At 40.3% G+C, this 20,835-nt stretch overlaps 1 pseudogene; it reads right to left on the reverse strand.

Annotated features, from left to right (window-relative positions):
* Nucleotides 1-20,014: 20,014 nt before the first annotated feature.
* LOC147435965 (uncharacterized) lies at nt 20,015-20,635 on the reverse strand (annotated as a pseudogene).
* Nucleotides 20,636-20,835: the final 200 nt, after the last annotated feature.

Genomic DNA, 20,835 nt, shown 5'->3' on the forward strand with positions numbered 1-20,835 from the left:
AATCTTCTTCGGAATTGTGAACCACCTGTTTGAGTGTGGAGCAAAAGAAGACTCCAAAATTCCTATTTTGATTTTCTCATTCAGTAGCTCTACTAACTTTGGCAAATGAGCCTTTGGAACCGGAATAGGCCGCAAATTCCAAGGCACATGAGGTATTGTGAAAATTACCATAAGAGCTATAATAGAAGGATCAACACATTCTATCTCATGTGGCTCAAATGCAAAAGCCTCACCATGCTTTGAAATCATTTCTTTGAAGCACTTTGTCTCCTTCTGTGTTTGAAACTCCTCGCAACCAATCTGCAACTCTTGAAAAGACTCCTTTGTGAAGGTATGCCCGATCTTTTTAGGATTCCAAACTTGGTTGCAAAGAAGCTTCCTCAATCTTTTCCCTGTTGTTAGGTGGTAAGGGTGAAGCTACTGGTTTCACCTTATTTGCTACACTCATGTATTTAGTTCAACATGGACTTCTAGGCCAACTATTTGTTTGAAACATTGGTTTTCTTTAAAGGCTTCCATGACTTGATACATTTCCATAGAGAAAACTTCCAAAACTTCATTTTCAAGATGCAAACTAGACTCCATTATAGCATCAAGCTCACCCATAGTATCTACAAAGAAACTTGTTAACACAAACCCAAAACATTTTCAATAGGCTAGCAACCCACTCTTTTTCATACCTATTTGTACATTATGTACATATTGCCTCTCACATCTCTTCAAATCTTCAATTATTGTAAAACATATTGATCCATTCCTTGCTACCAAGGAGGCCATTGAGAAAGTTTTACTTATTTTTGGATTAGGTGAGACCCTTCTCTTTTTGTACCACTGCAATCCTGCTTTACAATGGTACTTGGCCAAAACCCATCATTTTTCTATGGTCATGAAACTCTTTTCTCACCTTTGGTAGAGGATGGTCTCTGAGGTTGTCACATTTCTTTCATGGTTTACACAAACTGTGAGAAATTGGACAATACGTATACCATCTTGCTTCGTATCCTGGCATATGCTGAACCATCATCCATTACCTTTGTTTCCATTCGAACTCCCACAGTGTAGGGTTGTCCAAGGATGAGATGATATGAAGATGTATTCTGTACAAAGAAGTTTTGGTCAATTTTTACATCACCTATTGTCACCTTCATGCCTGGACATGCTGCATACAATTCATCGAATGAATTGTTTACCACTTTCACAATCCAACCATGATCTGTGTCCATCGACCATTTTCACTTGTTGTAGAGACTCTTTGACATTATGTTTATTTCTGAACTATGGTCAATCAAGGCAACAAATGGCTCTTCAAGATCACGTACCTTGACCAAAGTTTCTATAGTAGCCCTTGCCTAGTGACTTCGTGAATAGTAGCTCCTAGGAATAGCTTCAACTTCTTCATCATCATTTGAGAAATGCACTTGCTTCACTCTCCCAGTAGATTGGTAGCATCCTACCACACCTCCATTATCTTCCGTATCTCGCAACTACATTCCTTGTGTCTTCAAGGTTTCTTCGTCAACCTGTGGACAAGCAACCTCAGCAAGAGTTTACCTCTTTCTCTTAATGATGTCAATGATCTCCTCGTGGAATTCACACTTTGCAATGCCAAGGACTTCTCCCAGAGTGAACTCAATCTTGCTATTCAAAATCCTTTCCTCCAAGAATTTCATTAAATCTGTAGCAACCTCAATATCAGATTGTAGTCTATAAGTTGGGCATTTTTTCTTAACTTTTGTTGGCTCTTTCTTCTTTCCTGTTGTAGACTCCTCCATGAGTACTTCAGGTAGAGACACTCCTTGTGTTGGGGGTATTTGGGAAGTCATTGAGTAGCTTCTTCCCCCACTTCTAGAAGCTCTTTTGGATGGTCCTTCATTAGCATTCTCAAGTCTACGCTTCTCTTCTACAATAGCCTCATTTTGTTGGAATTTTGTAATGTGGGAATGCACTGACAATGAGTCCACTGGATCATTCCATTCTGTTTCTAGACGTATGCAATCACCTGCTTCATGTAGAATCTCTTTTGTAAGATTTCCCTTTTTAGTTAATTGCATGACATTTGGTCCAATTTGACCATGATGGTCACTCACCTCTTCATCACTAAGATGCTCAATTTTTACTCCATAAGTAGCTGCCTCAACTGAAGAGGTGGCATGGTTAGTTGGCATATCTTCAACTAAGGTTTGCATTCCCCCCTTCCCAAAGTTAGTTCTCAAGGATAGAACTGTCTCTCTTAAGTGGATTTTGCCATCCTTAAAAAAGACAACATCTTTTGTCAAATCATCACTAAAATTATCACAATCCCTTCTTACATGGTCTGTACTATCACACCAAATACATTTATTAACAAAACCTTCTTTGGGTTGTTGTCTTTGCCTAGGAAGTGGCCCTGATGGTTGGCCTTTTTCTTCAAGCTTTGAAAGGTTCACCTTCAAGTCACACATTCCCTTCACAAGCATCTAGCAAAAAATCATCAAACTTAGAAGTTATAAAAGTAGGCTTTACCATTTTGTCAAAAGTTGAGGTGGAGGGACTTGTAGTGTTTACGTAATACCATCTTGTCCCTTCTTTGTCGTTTGGCAAGCAGTGAGACAGCACCTTCAACCTCATTCCATTCGGTCTTTAGTCCTTGGTCAACATCTTGATCTTCAAGAAGAAGCTCCAAATTTTCTTGAAACTCTTTACATGCAGCTTGTAAGAAAAGATATGTCTTCTCTGCATCTAGTGTGGCACTTTCTGTCATGGTGAATTGTGCATAGTGCCACTCAAATTCCCTAAGTAGATATGTTATTGATAGTCCTTGCTTTGGCTTGACTACCCATTCTAAGAATGTCCTTTTGATCGCTCTCTTAGAGTCCTCCATGAAAGATACCTCCTTTAAAGCTATTTTGAGCTCTTCTCAGTTCTCCCATGCCCATCTTTAATTCCCCTAACATGTTCCCTAATTTCTGGAGCAACAACCAGTTCAAAGCTTTGAATCATCTCACCTTCTGACACCCGATGCAGCTCCATATCCTTCACATACTCGCGTAAGTACTTGGTTACATCTTTGCCATTGAATTGATCCATTCTATTGACAACCGCTTATATGGCCTTCGTTGCTGAAATCTCCTTCCTTTAGTGGCATGTTGTTGTTGCATAAACATTGCAAATGCTTGAAACATTTGCATTTTTGCTGGGTCAAAATGCATACGGTGTTGCTCCACACGATCACCCATGTTTACTTACAAAATCTCACCCTGGCAGATTCGCGTCGAGTTCACCAAAAATATGTTGAGAAATTTGCGGTCTTGCCAGGAAAGCACCGGGCTTTTGGTTGTGAGAGTTGTTGTGAGAGAACTCCAAAAAGTATATGAAGGAGTTAAACCATAGATGCCATGAAGTCTAGGGTTGGAAGGAAGTACAATCAAAGAATCCCCACTCTTTCTGTGTTGCACTCACACACACAAAGGAAGAACACATAAGAGAATATCAAAACAACACAAAGCGGAAAAAATCAAGGCTATGGTCATATCGTATCATGGGTAATATAAAAGGGTTGATAGATGAGTTAATGGCACTCAATTTTTGCGGACCAAATAGGCTACAAATTGTTCTTTTGAATTGTAGTTTTGAGCTTACCATAATATATATGTTTCGTTTAGTGATTGGGATTAATTGTGTGTACAAATCCTCTTGGTTCATACAAAGATAACTCCACTTACATCAAAAGAAAAGTTATAGTCTATAAGATGTAGTATGATGGGATCCGGTGAAAGAAGTATTTTATTGAGTCTTTTTGGCCAAAGAGAAACACTATTCATTGTTGAAAGTGTATTTTACGGCTAATCCATATGTTAATTCTAATAGATCACAGAGAGTGAAAGCGATAGAAATTCACATCATTTGGATTATTCATCTAAAATAGTATGTGAGAAATGTAGATATGAGAGAAGTGAAGAGAAGAGAAGTTTCCCTCCCAAGCCTTATTCTTGCCTGTAGGCAATAAGGATACTACGAGGAGAGATGTACCAGTAGTAGCAAGGAGAACCTAGAATTTGTAGAGAGAATGGATTTCTAAAAGTGAGAGATATAGGTTTGGTTAGAGAGGGAGATGAAATTAAAGATATATGTTGGATTAGAGATGAAAAAGAAAACAGCAAGAAATCAACAAAATATCAAAGTAGAACACATTTTACTTGACAAATCATTTGGAAGTTATTTACCATTTCTGATGGAGAGAGAAGAAGAGGGAAGACTTCAAGCCTTGATTGATGCACCAAGTTCAAGTCTTTCTTTGATTAGAGCTTATCTTCCAAGGATAGCTTACAAGTTTGGCTAGTCCTCCTCTAGGAGTAAGTGTAGGCTTAAGCATATGTTTATGGCTAAGTACAACTAGGAATTACTACTCTCACTCCTTCATGAACTCATCTCATGAATGGCTTGAATGAATTTCAAGAAATAAGAGGTCCCCTTTTATAGGTGAAGGGAACCCCCAAGGGTTTACACAAGAAGAGAAAAGCGAGTGTGAATAGAAACTGGAAAGGCTTGAAATGAGTTGTCCCTTCATGATGTGGGCAGACTGGGGTCCATTTTATTGATCATATCTCCTGAACCGTGGCTCCAAATCCAGAAGTAAAAATATGTGCAGACAATTCAGCTTATTAGATACGACTCCCATTCTATATACTTTTTCCAATTTGGATTGGAATCTTGTGTTAAAAAATCATCAAAATAGTGTTTTGGCGGCAAAAGTCTTATTGTGATCCCATTAGACCAGACTTTTATTTGATTTCAATAGACACCTCATGCCATATGAAAGTATGACATTGCTCCTTGACAAAGTTTTGTAATCATGCTTGCAATAATGTATTAAAATAGGCGTATCTTTGAAAATCGTGCCACCTAGTGTCCCACTAGGATTTGATTCCTTCCTAGTAGCTATTTTAAAAAACAGAAGAAAAACACATAGAATATATTTATTGGAAGTTACCCTTGATATAGATATAGCTAAAGTGTGAGATAATAATGAGATAGTAAAAAGAAAGAATCAATGTTTTTTGTCCTAAGTTAAAGAGACGGAGCTATTGACGTTTTTCCCATAGTACTTTTTCACGGTAAAGTAAGAATATGTTACCCGTGAGATAAATAGTAGGATGAGATAGAAAGCTTATTATTATACTTAGATATACACATGTATATTATAGAAAATATAATTATGTATCTAAAAGGTTGCAAGATAGATCTTGTAGCATGCGTTTTCACTATGTACGTCTCACAGTATGACAGCGTCGCAGTACAGGTTGATTGGATTTAATAAATTTCTCTTCTCTAGATGTTTCTGAAAACCGTGTCTCATGGAAGAGAGGAACTAGGTATTATTAATTGTTCGTCTTTAACAACTATTGACTTTCATGTCGCACTGCAGGGAGATTGATATTCTACGTTTTTCGTCTCTGGCTATTGTTGACTGCACTGTAGGGAGGAATTATATATGTTTATGCCTTTTATTTAGTGGTTGTTATTATTGTCCATGAAATGTTTCGGTCTATACAAATCATTTGTGATTATATATGTATAAGGGCTTAGACAATAAATAATTATATTACTTAACGAGATGACCCCATCTCCTAAGGGTCAACCCTTTGAGGCTTCCCTCAATTCCCACAATGCAACATAGAGAGAGATAGACATCTGCTTATGAGAGAGAGAGAGAGATCCCATGAGGCTTGATCTTTCTGAGAGTCTCTCTCAACCGGAGAGGCTTGAGAGAGAGAGAGAGAGAGAGAGAGAGAGAGAGAGAGAGAGAAATTGTCTAGACGGAGAGAGATAGAGGCACAAATCTTTGTGGGTTGCAAACTTCGCATGAGAGAGAGAGAAAGAGAGAGCGAGGGGGAGAGTTAGAGAGAGAGAGAGAGAGAGAGAGAGAGAGAATTAGAGAGAGAGAGAGAAGTGAGTTTGGATTCCTTTTAATTTTAGAATGAAGGAGTCACAAAATCGGATGAAGAATCTTTGATTTACCTTTTTTTTGTGGTGCACACGCAACACATATAAAAGATAGTATAATTTTATATTAAAATACAATAGAAATTTCGTGTGATTGTAGACACGTATTTAAACTTACTCTTTCTCATCTCCCCTTAACTTAGCAGGCCTTCCTGCCTCCTCACCTTGTCTGTGCTTGTGTGAGAGTACCATGCTTGGCGATACACTCATAAATGTTTCGGTGGACAGAAAGCTCATCAAGAACTTTATGTTATGTTTTAAGGGCACCACTTCTGACATAAATATAGCATTGCCTAGCACAACATGTTTCTTTAATAACCCTTGACTAGCAATCTCATTGGATTTTCAGCCCCATGTAAAGATCTTGCGTAAGCCGTACGCTTTTATGAGGACACCACATTTGACATAATCTTTCTCCAATCGGCGTTGACTAGTAAAATCACTATGAATTCTCTCATCTTGTGTATTGATGTAAACCTACAACGTGAACGCACAAGTGATTTGCATGTAAAGAAAGGCCTTCCCTTTGCATCCAATATCCAGCAATCAACACAGTCCAAGTGATACTACAGAGAGGATGTCAATCAAGAATTTTTCATGACAGCACCACACTTGGAATACATATCAACTAAATCACTACCAAGCATGCCATCTTTCCCAAACATACCTTGACTGGCGATCTCATAATGCATTCTCTTACCCATGTTGACATGTTGTGTTAGTAAGGCCACAAGGTTGAAATATGCAAGCATAGGTGATGAAGAGAGCCTCTTGTTGTGCACTGATTGTTGTTGCCACACAAACTTCATCAACCACAAAAATGAATGTGCAACCAGAAGCAAGCAAAAGGTGAGCTCGCTGAAAAAAATAGTTAATAGCTGATAAACGTTAAAGATAGGTGAGCCCAACAAAAATAAAATGTTAAAACAACAATGCCACTTGGAGGGACATCCTACAAGATTTTTGAATCTTGATATATGCGAATGAAGTAAAAAGGCATCCAATGAAGTTACATTGCAAGATTGTATGCGAGTGGGACGGGGCTCAAAATGTGTCCCTGCAGACTGCCTTGTGGGCTATGAGGAGGTGTTGTCCCAGTGACAATGGTTTGCCTCTTCGGAGAAATCCAATAGAAAATCGTCTTTGGTCAACTCAGCATCACACATGTTCTTCCGGATGTGTGACACAGATCTAAAGTAAATTTTTAAGGTCTATGAGATGTGGAAATATTTAGAATTTCATGGGCTTGTAGAAGAGTGAGGATGGTGGGCCAGTGAAGGTGCATCTTTTTGTAGTAGCATGTTGCAACAAGTAAGTAGGAACGAACAAGGAAATGACATGTGGCAAGGCTAGCGACTTGCACCTAGGTAGGCTAACGGCCCACCTTGTACACTCGACTCAAAATCAGGGGGACCTGCGAGGTAGGAAAACTTGAAGGCTTGTAGGGTTAGCTAGCTAGTGGCCTCTAAAGGAACAAGGGATCAGCCATGAGCTCAGTAACAAAGCTGATGTTGAAGTGCTCATGACAGGCTACACTCTCTCTCTCTCTCTCTCTCTCGTCTCTTGAGTGCACATTTGTCGGCAAAGCGCACAAGAGCGTGGACACACGAGGCATAGTTATGAATTACTTTTTTTGATAAACATGCTTTGAGCATTTGTTTTGCAAGGTACAATTAGTAGAGGGGGTTACTCAAAACAGTTACCCCCCAGTATGTGGAGGTACCCTATGCAAAGGCTTCTTATCACCATAGTTGCACAACTCTCTCTTGTATAATAGTTAATGGGTGTGAGTGTTGTAGCTTTTACAAGATGTTTCATGATGCGAGCATCATATGGCTTCCTAGGATTGGCTAACAATGTTGCCTCCATGCTCTCTCATGCTCTCTCCATGCCCCACCATGCATGCTCTATATTGTCTGTTACATACGCATTCAAAATAGGCTGATGATGGTAACCTCCACTTGCCTAAAACTCTACGAACTGGGAACCAGTGTGTTCATGCCAAAGTTTTTAATTATGTGAATACTAAATGTGGGGCTTAGTTTTGCATAGTTTTTTGTTACAGATAACTATGCATTGCATGATCACTGTCTAAAAGTTTATTGCACTCTGTGAGGTAGGTATTAGGGCATGGTCATGTGAGGCCTAGCTATCTGTAAGCTTTGACAGATCAGACGAAGGCATGTAGGGTAGTTTAGAACATGACGGGGAGGTAGTGAGAGAGAGAGAGAGAGAGAGTGAAGAACAGACAGGAGAGAGAGTAGATGCGCTAACCGGCAAAAAACTAGAATAGTTTTCTAACTATGCCTAAAAAGACATAGTTGCAATACTAAGCCGGTGAAAAGGCTGCACATTGACAGAAATGGTCGGCTTTATTACGGCCAACGAGGCCTCGTGTGACCATATTCTTAGGCAATGACATCAGTCTACATATTCTTCCCCTTGCAACTTGTAGAAGCATTGGAACGAGCTATGTTGGAGCATCCAAGCTGTGAGTGCTCATTTGTACTATCTTTTCAAGCTATGAATGTTGCCACAGTCTGTAGATTACAAGAAGAGACTTATACTATCTTTTCAAGCTATCAACCTCGGTTTTGAATGCTTTCTTCTTATGTCTTATACATTGCCTTCTGCATAACGAAAATAATTAGTAGTTGTAGTTGTAGTTGGTTGTCGTAGTCTGTAGATTGCAATAAGAGATTGAATGTGCAAAAATATTCTAAGTTGTTATTGTTATTCCTTAAACACACAATTTACTTATAAGTTCTACTATATGTTTTGCTTGAACATACTATTTATATGAACCTTCTAGATGGTTGCAAAGTATAAGTGAACCAATTGGAGACCTCATTTGCACTTTAATCCCACGTGTGGTGGCCATTCATTACATGTAAAGGGTGGAATCAACATTGCCTACCACTAGAGTATTCGTCCTTCTCTCGTGTCCATTCATTACATGTAAAGGGTGGAATCTACATTGCCTACCACTAGAGTAATTGTCCTCCTCTCGTGCCTTGCCATTCAAAGTGAAATGTTTTGAACAGTAATGTCGAACTTACAATGGTATTTTAATTATTGCAATTACACCTGTAGCATTATTAGAAAAGGCACTTTAAGGCATGTCTTATACATAGTTGTTTCATAGAGAGCTCAGTAGTGTTTGACACTCAAGTGATGTGGGAATCTGATTTGTTAAGCTCTCATTCTTGTATATTAATCAACAAGGTTCTGGCTTGCTAAAGGCCTTGGTGCACTATGGGTGAAGGTCGTTCAGCTTTCATTGCTTGAAAAGTGTCCCAAAGGGCCTTGAAAGTCTTCTAAATAAAAAGACATTATAATCTTTCAAATGCTATTTTCCAAAGTTCCATTCACCTTTTGGGATTAAAAGTGTATTTATAAGAGTTTGATCCTATGATATGAGAAATTGATAAAAAGTCCTTTCATTTAAAAACTTTAAAAAAATTATTTCACTATCTTGTTTTATTATTTTTTAAGTTTATTAAATTTATATTTTCTTATGAAAAAACACTAAAATGTTTTTTGTGTTTTAAACTTGAATTTTATTGTTTTTATTTTACTTCTTTCTCATTTTATTTTATTTCAAAATGCTGATATGCAATGTGCACCTTTCACATTATTTAAGTGGCGTTCTTTGTAATATGTAAACCACTTGTGATTATATATGTATAATAGATCATACAATTTTATATTAAAACACAACAAAAATTCTATGTGATTAGGGACATGTATTTAAACATACTCTCATTCGTCTCCCCTTAACTTAACGGGCTTTCTTACCTCCTCACCTTGTTTCCAATAGTTGAGTCAATAATATGTTTTTCTTTGCATTTTTAATTTCAACTTTGGAATTGATTCAAAGAAATGAAATGATTGGGTTGGAAGGGTACCGCATGGTGAGAGGGAGGGGCTATGAATGAGCTAGACGAGAAGGAGGCTATGGGAAAACGAGTGAGAAGGAAGGGGGGCAGCCTCAAGGAGAAGGGTGGCAAGCGGAGTGGAGAGAGAGTGACAAAAATTGTGAAAACTCTCTCCCATGCTCATCGGTGAGATCTAGAAATCTTTCATATTCCATTGAGGTTCTGATTAGGGTAGAGGGGCTAATATAGAGATATTTAAAATGTAGGGGCAAGTAGGAGGAAGCTCAAATCTTAGCAAGCTCCAATATTTTATTCCAAAGTCAATATTTTGAATGAAACTTACATGAAAAGACATCGATCATGACGCCTTGAACATAACCAATGCTTATAGCAGTTTTGCACGAGCGGGGGTGCTACCCTATCATGCATCATCCTTTTCGGCATTTACTAATTTAAAGTAGAAGCCTTTCCGTACACAATCTGTTCGCTCGCAACACTCAATGGGGGTAGAAACCACAATTTCCAACTCTGTCAAAATCGACAGAGTGGAGCAAGGAAAGCGTAGCTAGCTTGCATCAACATGCGGGGGTTAAACCCTGCCCGTGCGGACGTGCCCTCAACCCATCATGAATCTTCACCATTTTGAATATAATGGATATCTAATTAAAGGTTGTCTTTGTCCATTTATTGGCCCCTTTGCCCAATTGGACCCCAAGATGTGAGACAAGTTTTGGATTAGGTCAGGCTGAAATAATATTCATCTAAGTGATAATAGCAGGGCTTGCAGTTATTGCCCACGATCAATGCTAGGTGGGACAATAAGTGTTGGATAATGGATGCCATGTAGAGGAAGAGGGAGGTCAGATTGGATAAGACATCCCCCTCAAATGGAGCATGCAGTAGCATAGTTTGAGATGCGAACTAGGGGTCACACACAGATTCTTGTTATGTAACATCCACCAAACTAAACTTGTGCAGAAATACGAACGTGCACTCAAGCTACAGAAAAGGGATAATTCTCAATGCATAATCATAATACAAGGGGGTAAATTGGTATAAGAGCTGGTTAGCACGAGTAAGGATTACGCCCCATCTACCGGCATAAGCAAACTTTGCCCCCTTGTCTCAACTTTTCCATCTCAACCCTTCCAAAATCCATGTTGTTTCATGTTTTTTATGGGTAACCAAAGATAACGAATATGTTGATAAGAGGTAGGGGCTCTACCTCCGCCCATGCAAATTTGCTCTTAGTTGTCCCTCTCATATTGTTAAAATATAGGAGCTTCTATGTGACTAGTATTCAAGTATATGGGATTCAGAGGGCCCCCGCATGTGAGGGGATCGTAGGGGGCTTACCCCTTCCCTCTGAGAAGTCAATGCATCCACTTGCAAGTTCTTTTTTTTAATTAGAATATTAAAAAATAAAACTATTTGAAATGCTTGACGCACCCACACTCGGGAATATTATTGTGTTGGTTTTTAGGGACCATACCTCAAAAGAAAGCAGCACTCGCGTCCTCAAAATGCTTGTACCAAAATGCCAATCGCAAAAATGCATACGCTACTTGAATTCTACACATTTAGTACTATTTTCTTTGAGCGTGGAAGCGAGAATGGATGCCATACACATTTCACTTTCTCTTTATCTCTCTTCTGCCATCACTGCCAGACCCTTTATCGCTTTCTCTAGGAGGTAGGCTCAACTTCTCAAGTTTCAATTTCAGAGTCTCCTCTCTCTCTTCTTTTTCTCTTAAAAGCTCCTTGGCCCACCATTGGCTCTATCTTCTTTCCACACAAGTCTCAAATCTTTGTATTGCCATGCTTGACTCAAAGGTGTTGATAGTTTTTCTAATTACATTTTTTATGCTACTTCAATTGCAAATGCATGCCACAACTTATTTGAATCTATTATGGGTTTTGTATAGCTTACTTGCCTTTGCAATTTCAAGTGGTAGCTTCTTTAATATGGACGATGGACAGGAAATGTATTTTGCTTCTCTTGGTTTCATTGAAGCTATTGCTCATTGCTTGCTAAATTCTCCAAATGTGAATTCGGGAGATCCATGTCAAGCCACGATCAATACATTAGTGACCAAATTATGAATGCTGATAAGCAATCAATTTCCGGAATTCTTTTAATTGCCCCAGGCTTTGTTTGATCGACGCGAAGAGTTTCTCTTTGATTTTCTAGTGCAAGGTGATATCTTGGTGCCATTGTTGCGTGTATGCAGGTGAGCCTTCAATGTTGTTACCATATACATGTGGTAGTGATGTGTGTGAACACACTAGGACCGCCGGGGCATTTTTTCCCTCTTTAGGAGGTTTTTTCCCCCGTGCATTGTATATACGCCCATCACTCTAGGGCTATCAATCTTTCCATTGCACACTAAGTAACACACTCTCTATTGTGTGCCTTGAGCTTCCTTCGTCTTCTCCAAGCTGTGTGTGTTTCTCTGCAACCCTAATTCCAACAATTGGTATCAGAGCAGGTCACGTCCTCCCGGGCTTAGTCGCCAGCTGCTCCAGCACACGCTTGCTCACTTTCTCCGATTTCAGTGAGCTTTAGCAAGCGTTCGCAGGTCGACAAATATTTTGATTTGGGCTCATTTCGGCCTCCGTTTCCACTACGGGCAGTACTGCACAGGTTATTTCGTCATTTTGTGCAGATTTTCTGTCAGTGCCGTTTTCTGCATAACAGGTGCCTTACAGTCTTCTACGGTTTGTGCTATATAGCACAAGTTGTTCCCGCTCCATTTCTCCTATTTTCGGGCAGTTTTCACATTAGGTGCAGCATTTACCATGGCTGACAACAACAACACAGATGTGTTCAAGATGTTTGCTGCTGAGGACAGGCTGGATGGGGACAACTACCCTATGTGGGCTTATATGATGCAACACGTTCTTGTGTCAAAAGGTGTCTGGAACACTGTGCAGGGCATTGATGTACGTCCTGGTTCTGAAGATGTAGGCGATATTGAGGATGTTGCAGGTCTTGCTGTAAGGATTGCAGCTGTTAGAGTTGTTTTGCCTACAGCAGAACAAGCTCGTTGGGATGTTAAGGATGCGCAGGCTCATGCATTGATTGCGTTGTCTGTGAAGCGCACCATTATTCCTCGCATCCGTTCAGCAAAATCTGCAAAACAGGCTTGGGATATTCTAGCAGGTCTTTATGCAAGCCGCGATGAGGCTAAAATTGCTTTGCTGCGTAAAGAGCTAGAGTCGAAGATTATGCATGAGGAAGATGATATGGACACTTTCCTTGCTAGTGTCAAGGATATCAATGAGCAACTCATTTCTGCAGGTGAAGTCATTTCTGACAGTTCCCTTGTGCAGACTGTTCTTGATGCCTTACCAGATTCCTACCAGACTTTTGCTAGTACTTGGAGACTGATGACCCAAGGAAATCCTGAAGTTGTCAAGTTTGATGCATTATGCACATTGCTGTTGCAAGAGTCACTTTCTAGAAAAAACAGGACTAGGCAGCGTGCAGTTGAACAGGCTTTTATTGCTTCTCAAAGAAAGGGTGGTAACAGTAATGCAGCCACTTCTTATGGTTCTGCTGCGAGTGGCAAAATTTCTGTTCCTAATGCTTCTGCTGGCAGCACTTCGTCTGGCAATTCTGGTGATAAGGGCAAAAAGAAGATGCGTTGCCATTATTGTAAAGCCAATGATCACTTGATCAAGTCGTGTCCTAAGTTGAAGGCCAAAGAGGCTAAGAAGAAAGAGGGTGGTTCCACTGCAAATGCTGGTTCCACTACAAATGCAGCCATTGTTGAGTCTTCTGTGAAAGGAGATTGTGATGCTGATGTTGATGCAGAATGGGCTTTTAGCGCAGAGTGCACTTACAATCCTGCTGTCCATGATGCATGCTTGTCAGTTGCTGCAGATTCACATGTGTGGTATTTCGACAGTGGTGCTACAAAGCACATTACCTCACATCGTGAATTGTTTACCTCTCTCGAGTCTGTCCCTCATGGGAATTCAGTCACTTGTGCCAACAACGCCTCTTATCCAGTTCAGGGAGTTGGAAAGATTGTGCTCACTGCTGCTAATGGCAGTTCCTTCACACTTGTTGATGCACTTTATGTACCTGGGATCAAGAAGAATCTCTTGTCTGTATCCGCACTTGCTAGACTTGGACTTGTAGTCAAATTTGTGGATGACAGATGTACAGTTCATGATCTCAGTTTTGGTGATGAAATTGTTGCATCTGGGCTTTTGTGCCGTGGGCTGTATAAGCTCACTTTGTATGACAAGTGTGGACAAAATTTTGCAAATGCTGTTGCAGATTCAAGGGCTATTTCAGATGCAAAACTTTGGCATGCACGTTTTGGTCATCTGAATTTTGCCAGTTTGCTGCGTTTGCAGAAATCTGATATGGTTGCTTCTTTGCCGCCTCTTGAAGCACCTATCAAACATGTTTGTGAAGGCTGTATTCTGGGTAAAATGCAGCGTTCTAAGTTTCCAAAGGATGGTTCAGTTAGGGCCACATGCAGGTTGCAGCTTGTGCATAGTGACGTTTGTGGGCCCATGCAAACTCCGTCCTTGGGCAATTACCTGTACTTCGTGACTTTCATTGATGATTACTCCAGGCATGCGTGGGTATTTCTGCTTAAAGCGAAGTCCGAAGTTTTTATGTGCTTCAAACAATTTTTGGCTATGGCTGAAAATGTCTCAAAATGTACTATGGGCACCCTCCGTTCCGATCGAGGGGGGGAGTATATGTCTCATGAATTTAATGCATTTCTGGCTAGTCGTGGGATAAAACACCAATGTACAGTGCCTTATACACCTCAGCAAAATGGTGTTGCTGAGAGGAAAAACAGGTCACTAACGGAAATGGCACGATGTATGGTCAAAAGTCAAGCTTTGCCGCATTCTTTTTGGCTTGAGGCCATCATGTGTGCCACTTATGTACTTAACAGGTGTCCTACGAAAGCTTTGCAGTCTATTACTCCATATGAAGCATGGCATGATAGAAAACCTTCTATTGAGCACATGCGTGTTTTTGGCTGTTTGGCATATGCTTTGGTGCCACAAGTGCAGCGCAGAAAATTGGATGATAAGGCTGTCAAATGTATTTTTGTTGGTTATAGTGCTGAAAGCAAAGGTTACAGGTTGTATCATCCGCAAACAAAACGTATTTTGGTTTCACGGGATGTAGTGTTTGTGGAAGATTCTGTTCAACCCTTGCTGTCATGTACTAGAGACAGTAATGTAAGCTCACATGACATTTATGACACTTTGTTGCCTCTTTTCAGTGGTGGAAATACGAATGTAAGCTCCAATGAGGCAAATGTACAGCCTATGGGGGTTTCTGAAAATGTTTTAGAACAGCCTATTACTGATGCAGATGTACATGATGTACTTGATGAGGAAAGGGCTGAAAATGAGCAGGCTAGAGGTATGCCAAAATGGCTGGTGCACACTTTGCGTGACAGTAAATTGGATGCACCTTTATCTAGTCGTACTCGTTCAGGCTCTCGCCATGCATCTTATGCATCAGATTGTTATGCTTTGGCTGTGTCTAGTTTACATGATGTTGAGGAGCCTCTGTCTTTTGATGAAGCACAGAATTCAGAAAATTGGATTGCTGCCATGAAATCAGAATATGATGCACTTATAGAGAATGACACATGGACTTTATGTGATTTGCCTCCTGGCAAAAAGGCCATTGGTACGAAGTGGGTTTACAAGCTGAAACGCAAGCCGGATGGTGAGATCGATCGCCATAAGGCTCGACTTGTTGCAAAGGGTTATGCACAACAAAAAGGCATAGATTATGAAGAGACTTTTGCTCCCACTTGTCGTATGACTACTGTGCGTTTTCTATGTGCATTGGCAGCTCATTTTGGTTGGGATGTACATCAATCAGACATTGTTACTGCTTTCTTGAATGGTGACATATTTGAGGAAGTTTATGTAACGCAGCCTCGAGGTTTTGTCATAAAAGGACAAGAGGACAAAGTGTGCAAATGTAAGAAGGCTTTGTATGGGTTGAAGCAATCTCCTCGTGCTTGGTATGAGAAAGCTGACACTCATTTGGTTAAACGAGGCTTTCGTAACAGTCCAACAGAAAGCACATTGTATGTAAAGCGTGAGGATGATGTATTTCTCATTGTGGTTCTTTATGTTGATGATTTGCTAATCACTGGACCAAATGAGAGACATATTGCTGAATTTAAGGCTGATTTGAATGCTACTTTCAAGATGAAAGATTTGGGGCTGTTGCATCATTACTTGGGTATACAGTTTAAGCAGTGTGATGGTGGTATTGCCTTGTGTCAGAAAAGTTACATAGAGACATTGCTATGTAAGTTTGGACTTGAGGATTGCAAACCTATTGCCACTCCCATGGAAACAGGTTTGAAGTTGAGTCTACATGATGCTGGCAATCCTGCTGATGTCACTCTTTACCAAACTGCTGTTGGCTGCCTCATTTATGTATGCAACACGAGGCCAGATATTCAGTTTGCAGTCTTGCAGGTCAGCAAATTTATGCATAGCCCAGGGTCTAAGCATTGGCAGGCTGTCAAGAGGATTTTCCGCTACCTTAGTGGCACTTTACATCTTGGCTTGTTTTATCCCAAGGGGGGATCATTGCCGCCAGACTTACATGCTTTTTCGGACTCAGATTGGGCTGGTTGTTTTGACACGCGAGTGTCCACAAGTGGTTTTTGTTTCATGCTTGGCAGTTCATGTATATCATGGTTGAGCAAGAAGCAACCTACTGTGGCCACTTTGAGTTGTGAGGCTGAGTACAGGGCAGTCTTCACAGCTACGGTTGAGTGTGTATGGCTCAGACGCCTTATGGCTGACTTGGGTGTTGGACAGGACACTGCCAACACTATCTACACTGACAGTCAGAGCGCATTGGCAGTTGCGAGGAACCCAGTTTTTCATGCTCGCACAAAGCACATTGAGGTGCATTACCACTATGTCAGGGAGAGGCTCTCAGCAGGAGAGATCAGCTTGGCTTATGTGCCAACACAGGACAACCTTGCAGATCTTTTCACAAAGGCATTGTCTCGTGAGAAGCTTGAAGCTTTCCGCAAAGCTTTGGGCTTACTCCCCTTTGTGGACTGATCCTGTCCTCAGGGCATGGCACTTCCCTTTACTCATGTGCCAGCTCTCGTTCACCGCATCACTCCAGGGGGGATTTGTTACCATATACATGTGGTAGTGATGTGTGTGAACACACTAGGACCGCCGGGGCATTTTTTCCCTCTTTAGGAGGTTTTTTCCCCCGTGCATTGTATATACGCCCATCACTCTAGGGCTATCAATCTTTCCATTGCACACTAAGTAACACACTCTCTATTGTGTGCCTTGAGCTTCCTTCGTTTTCCATGCAAGCCGTCAAGGTTGGGATGGAAAGAGCTCAAGGCTTTCCTAATTTTTGTGGTGCAGTTGATTGCATGCACATTCAAATGGATGCTCTTGTTAATGAGCTAAATATGATTGGTATGATAGAAAGGGTCACTATTCCATGACTCTACAAGAAATTGTGGAAAGCACCATGCATTTTTGCGATATATATATTGGATTTTCTTAGACTGGAAATGACAAGAGGGTTTTGCAAAACTTGTCCTTCTTTTGCTTAGCTCAAGTCTGTCAAATTTTGAATGGTCGTAGTTTTACTGGGTGCAACCACAACATAAGGGGGTATATTATTGGAGATGGAAATGAGTTTCCATGGTTTCTCATACCGTGTTAAACTCCCTCATTCTTAATACAAAAAGTATACAATAGAAGATTCTCTTCTACACATATGATGGTAGAACATCCTTTTGGTCGCCTAAAACCACTTGGAGAATCCTTCACGATGTCATCCAAAATCATGACATCAACAAAATACCAGATGTAATTGTTGGTTGTTGCTGCATATTGCAAAACTTTGTCATCGATCATGGGCTAGCAATAGGTGATATTGTTGACCTAACACTTGCTATTTAAGATGAGGTTCAGGTGCATGAATTGAATCCTTTGAATTCCATAATTATGGATTTTGTGCTATGTATCTTCATGCTATGTAGCTACAAGAGATTCATGGTCATCTGCAAGCTTAAGACCTTTATGTCTTTGCATGCCATTGAAATTTGCATACAACTACTTATCTCTTTTGGAAGGAAAGTCATGCTAATGAAAGGCCTGTATTTTACATGCTATTTGGTCCAATTATACTTTTGTCTCTATGAAAGTCAACAAGTGATAAAATCACCAGGCCTGCCAGCCATAGTAGAAATTTCTTTTTGACATACAATTTTCTAAGCTCCCTTTCCTATGCTTTGTGTAATGCGATCAACTTATATAATTTGTCATATATAATGTTAACTCAAAGGTATAAACACAATGGGGGACACACACATATATATTTGATTTGTCTCATAGATCGACTTTGGCTTTAATAGATGTAAAAAAATCTATCTCTCTCTCTCTCTCATATAACAAGTATCTATGTGTGTGCATGCACTGAGAATCCTTGCCTCAACTCCCATCAAGGAGTTCATCAGAAAGAAAAAAAACTTACTTTTTATTTTTTTACTTTTTTCCTCTATTCAATTTTATACAATTTTTCTACAATTATAAACTTTGTGGGTGAATGCAAGCTTAAAATGGAAGTCTCTCTATCTGTAGACAGCCACTCTCTCTAAAAGGGCCTAATAAATGTCGCCATTTGTTCTCTGACTCTTTCTCTCTGCATCAGACTCGATAGTCAAGACGATAGTTCCCCTCCTTGCATGGAGAAGATTTCGATGATCAAGAGGCCGATCTAGGAGGAAAAGTTACTTGCAAGCGCTCTTTATAAGAACCCAAATCACTAACATTACCGCCGAGAGATCTCGAAGCCGAGCGTCTGCCATTGAGCCCGCATTACTCCTCATCGTCAATATTGCCCATTTTCATCGTCATTATCACCATAACATGCAACACGGTTTCAAAGAGCTATACATATGCCAGCATGTTGCTAGCATTAGGTGATTACCTGCGGAGAGAGTACTCACTTTCATCTAGTAAAATTGACCTAAGGCTTCGTCATTATACTCATGCTAAAATACCCAAGTGTAGTTGGATATCATGTGTGGAAAACAACATAGACCTCCACCATGTGCAAAGTGGACATACCCTGCCATGAGTGCAGAATGAGAGCACATTGTAAACCAGAACCTGGACACTGACTTGTGCTTTGGCAATTAAAAAGCACTTTACATAGAATCCAATGGAAATTAACAACGTGAAGGCTCTTTTTCATGATAAACAGACCCTTTGAATAGACCATATATTGTACCTCTGAAAACGCACATCTAGACAAAGTTTGATGATGAGGTAGGAACCTAAAAGACATGGAGAATCCAACAAAAAGAGTCCTTTTTGGTTATTTTCATCATTTTTCTTGATATTGAGGCTTACAAAAGGAGAAATCCAACAAAACTACGTGCCAAGAGGAGGCTCATTGGAGTGTGGAGGAAATGGTTCAAGAGGCAGCATAATGTGCAACACAGCTAGGTGCATGATGATGGGGGAGAAGTTGTGATCAGTACAACACAGATGTTGGAGATTGAGACGGCTCACACAAGACTCTCACTTCAAGAAAAGACCTTGAATTACATCAACCTACTCACATCTAGGCGCTCCTTTGTTGCCTCTCCTCTCTCTCTCTCTCTCTCTCTCTCTCTCTCTCTCTCTCTCTCTCTCTCTCTCCTTTGTTGAAAATCCCTTGAATTGCATCAGACTTCTCCTTTGTTGCTTCTCATGCTCCTGTAGCCATCTCCATGATATCAGCCAACATTGTGTTGTGCCCGATGTTCAGTGCATACCCTCTCTCTCTCTCTCTCTCTCTCTCTCTCTCTCTCTCTCTCTCTCTCTCAATGACAAAGAAGATTTTACATTTCCACAAATAATATGATTATTAGCCTATGTTTTATCAACTTATTGCAATGAAAGAGCTCTAAATCACCTTTGAAATGCAGATAAGAGAGAATACACTTCTTGAACGGACATCTGATGTGCTACTTTGACTTCAGTGAATACACACAAAGTTTTCAAGAATTCTAATGGTAAAAATCTAAGTCGAGCATAAAAGCCAAATAATACATCTATGGATGGTTGCTTGGAGAGATCATAGAATAATCTTGTGGCACCTTGGAAGAAGCTTATCTACGGTGAGACGATCTGCTTGGTTGAAATGGATAGATGAACGAGGTTGTCTTGGATTCCATCAGGTTAGCCGTGTTCTTCAAATCAAGTACATACAATGTTTCCTAGACAAGTGTTGTTTAATGGCCTGTCTGCATGCGACCTTTCAAGCAAGGAAACAAGTTTCCTCTCTAGATTTTCCCTCACTCTTTATGCTATAATAACTACCTTCAAACGAGTCGGGATACCCACTCGGGGATCTCCTTGTCAGTATCCCAAGTAGCTACACATGCTGTGGAAGTAAAACCTTTCCTTCTAGACACAACCTTTCCCTCAACAATATTTTCATTGAAGTACTTTTTGAAAACAGTGTCATAGAGGGAAAAGTGCTCAACGGGATCCTTCTGAATGGAAGAAGAGGAGTTTCCAAAACAATCAAAAGCAAGGGCCAAATCATCAGAATAATGAGGCCCGAGATTAAGAAGCACAATAGCCCTCAACACCAAAGCAAAAGTCCATTTACCTTTCATAACAAGCCCTTGTCTGGCATGCACAAGAATGCGGGTTTTATGTACGTGTAAGTAGCATGTTGAACATGCTAAAGGAGTTACATTAAAGCTTAACACCATTGCTTCCATCTCCACCTCTCTCTCTCTCTCTCTCTCTCTCTTTCTCTCTCTCTCTCTCTATGCTTAGAGTCAATCTCTTCTTGGTAGCCCTGCACACGTATTGACCACCCATCAAGACTGTGATACACCATTCAAAGGCACCATGGACTGCACGTGCACCTGGAAACAAAATGATAGAGGTGCAAGAAGGTTGCCCTAGAAGCTGTGAG

Source organism: Adiantum capillus-veneris, chromosome 18 (genome assembly GCF_014529385.1).
Source record: "Adiantum capillus-veneris isolate H3 chromosome 18, ASM1452938v2, whole genome shotgun sequence".
Lineage (NCBI taxonomy): Eukaryota > Viridiplantae > Streptophyta > Polypodiopsida > Polypodiales > Pteridaceae > Adiantum > Adiantum capillus-veneris.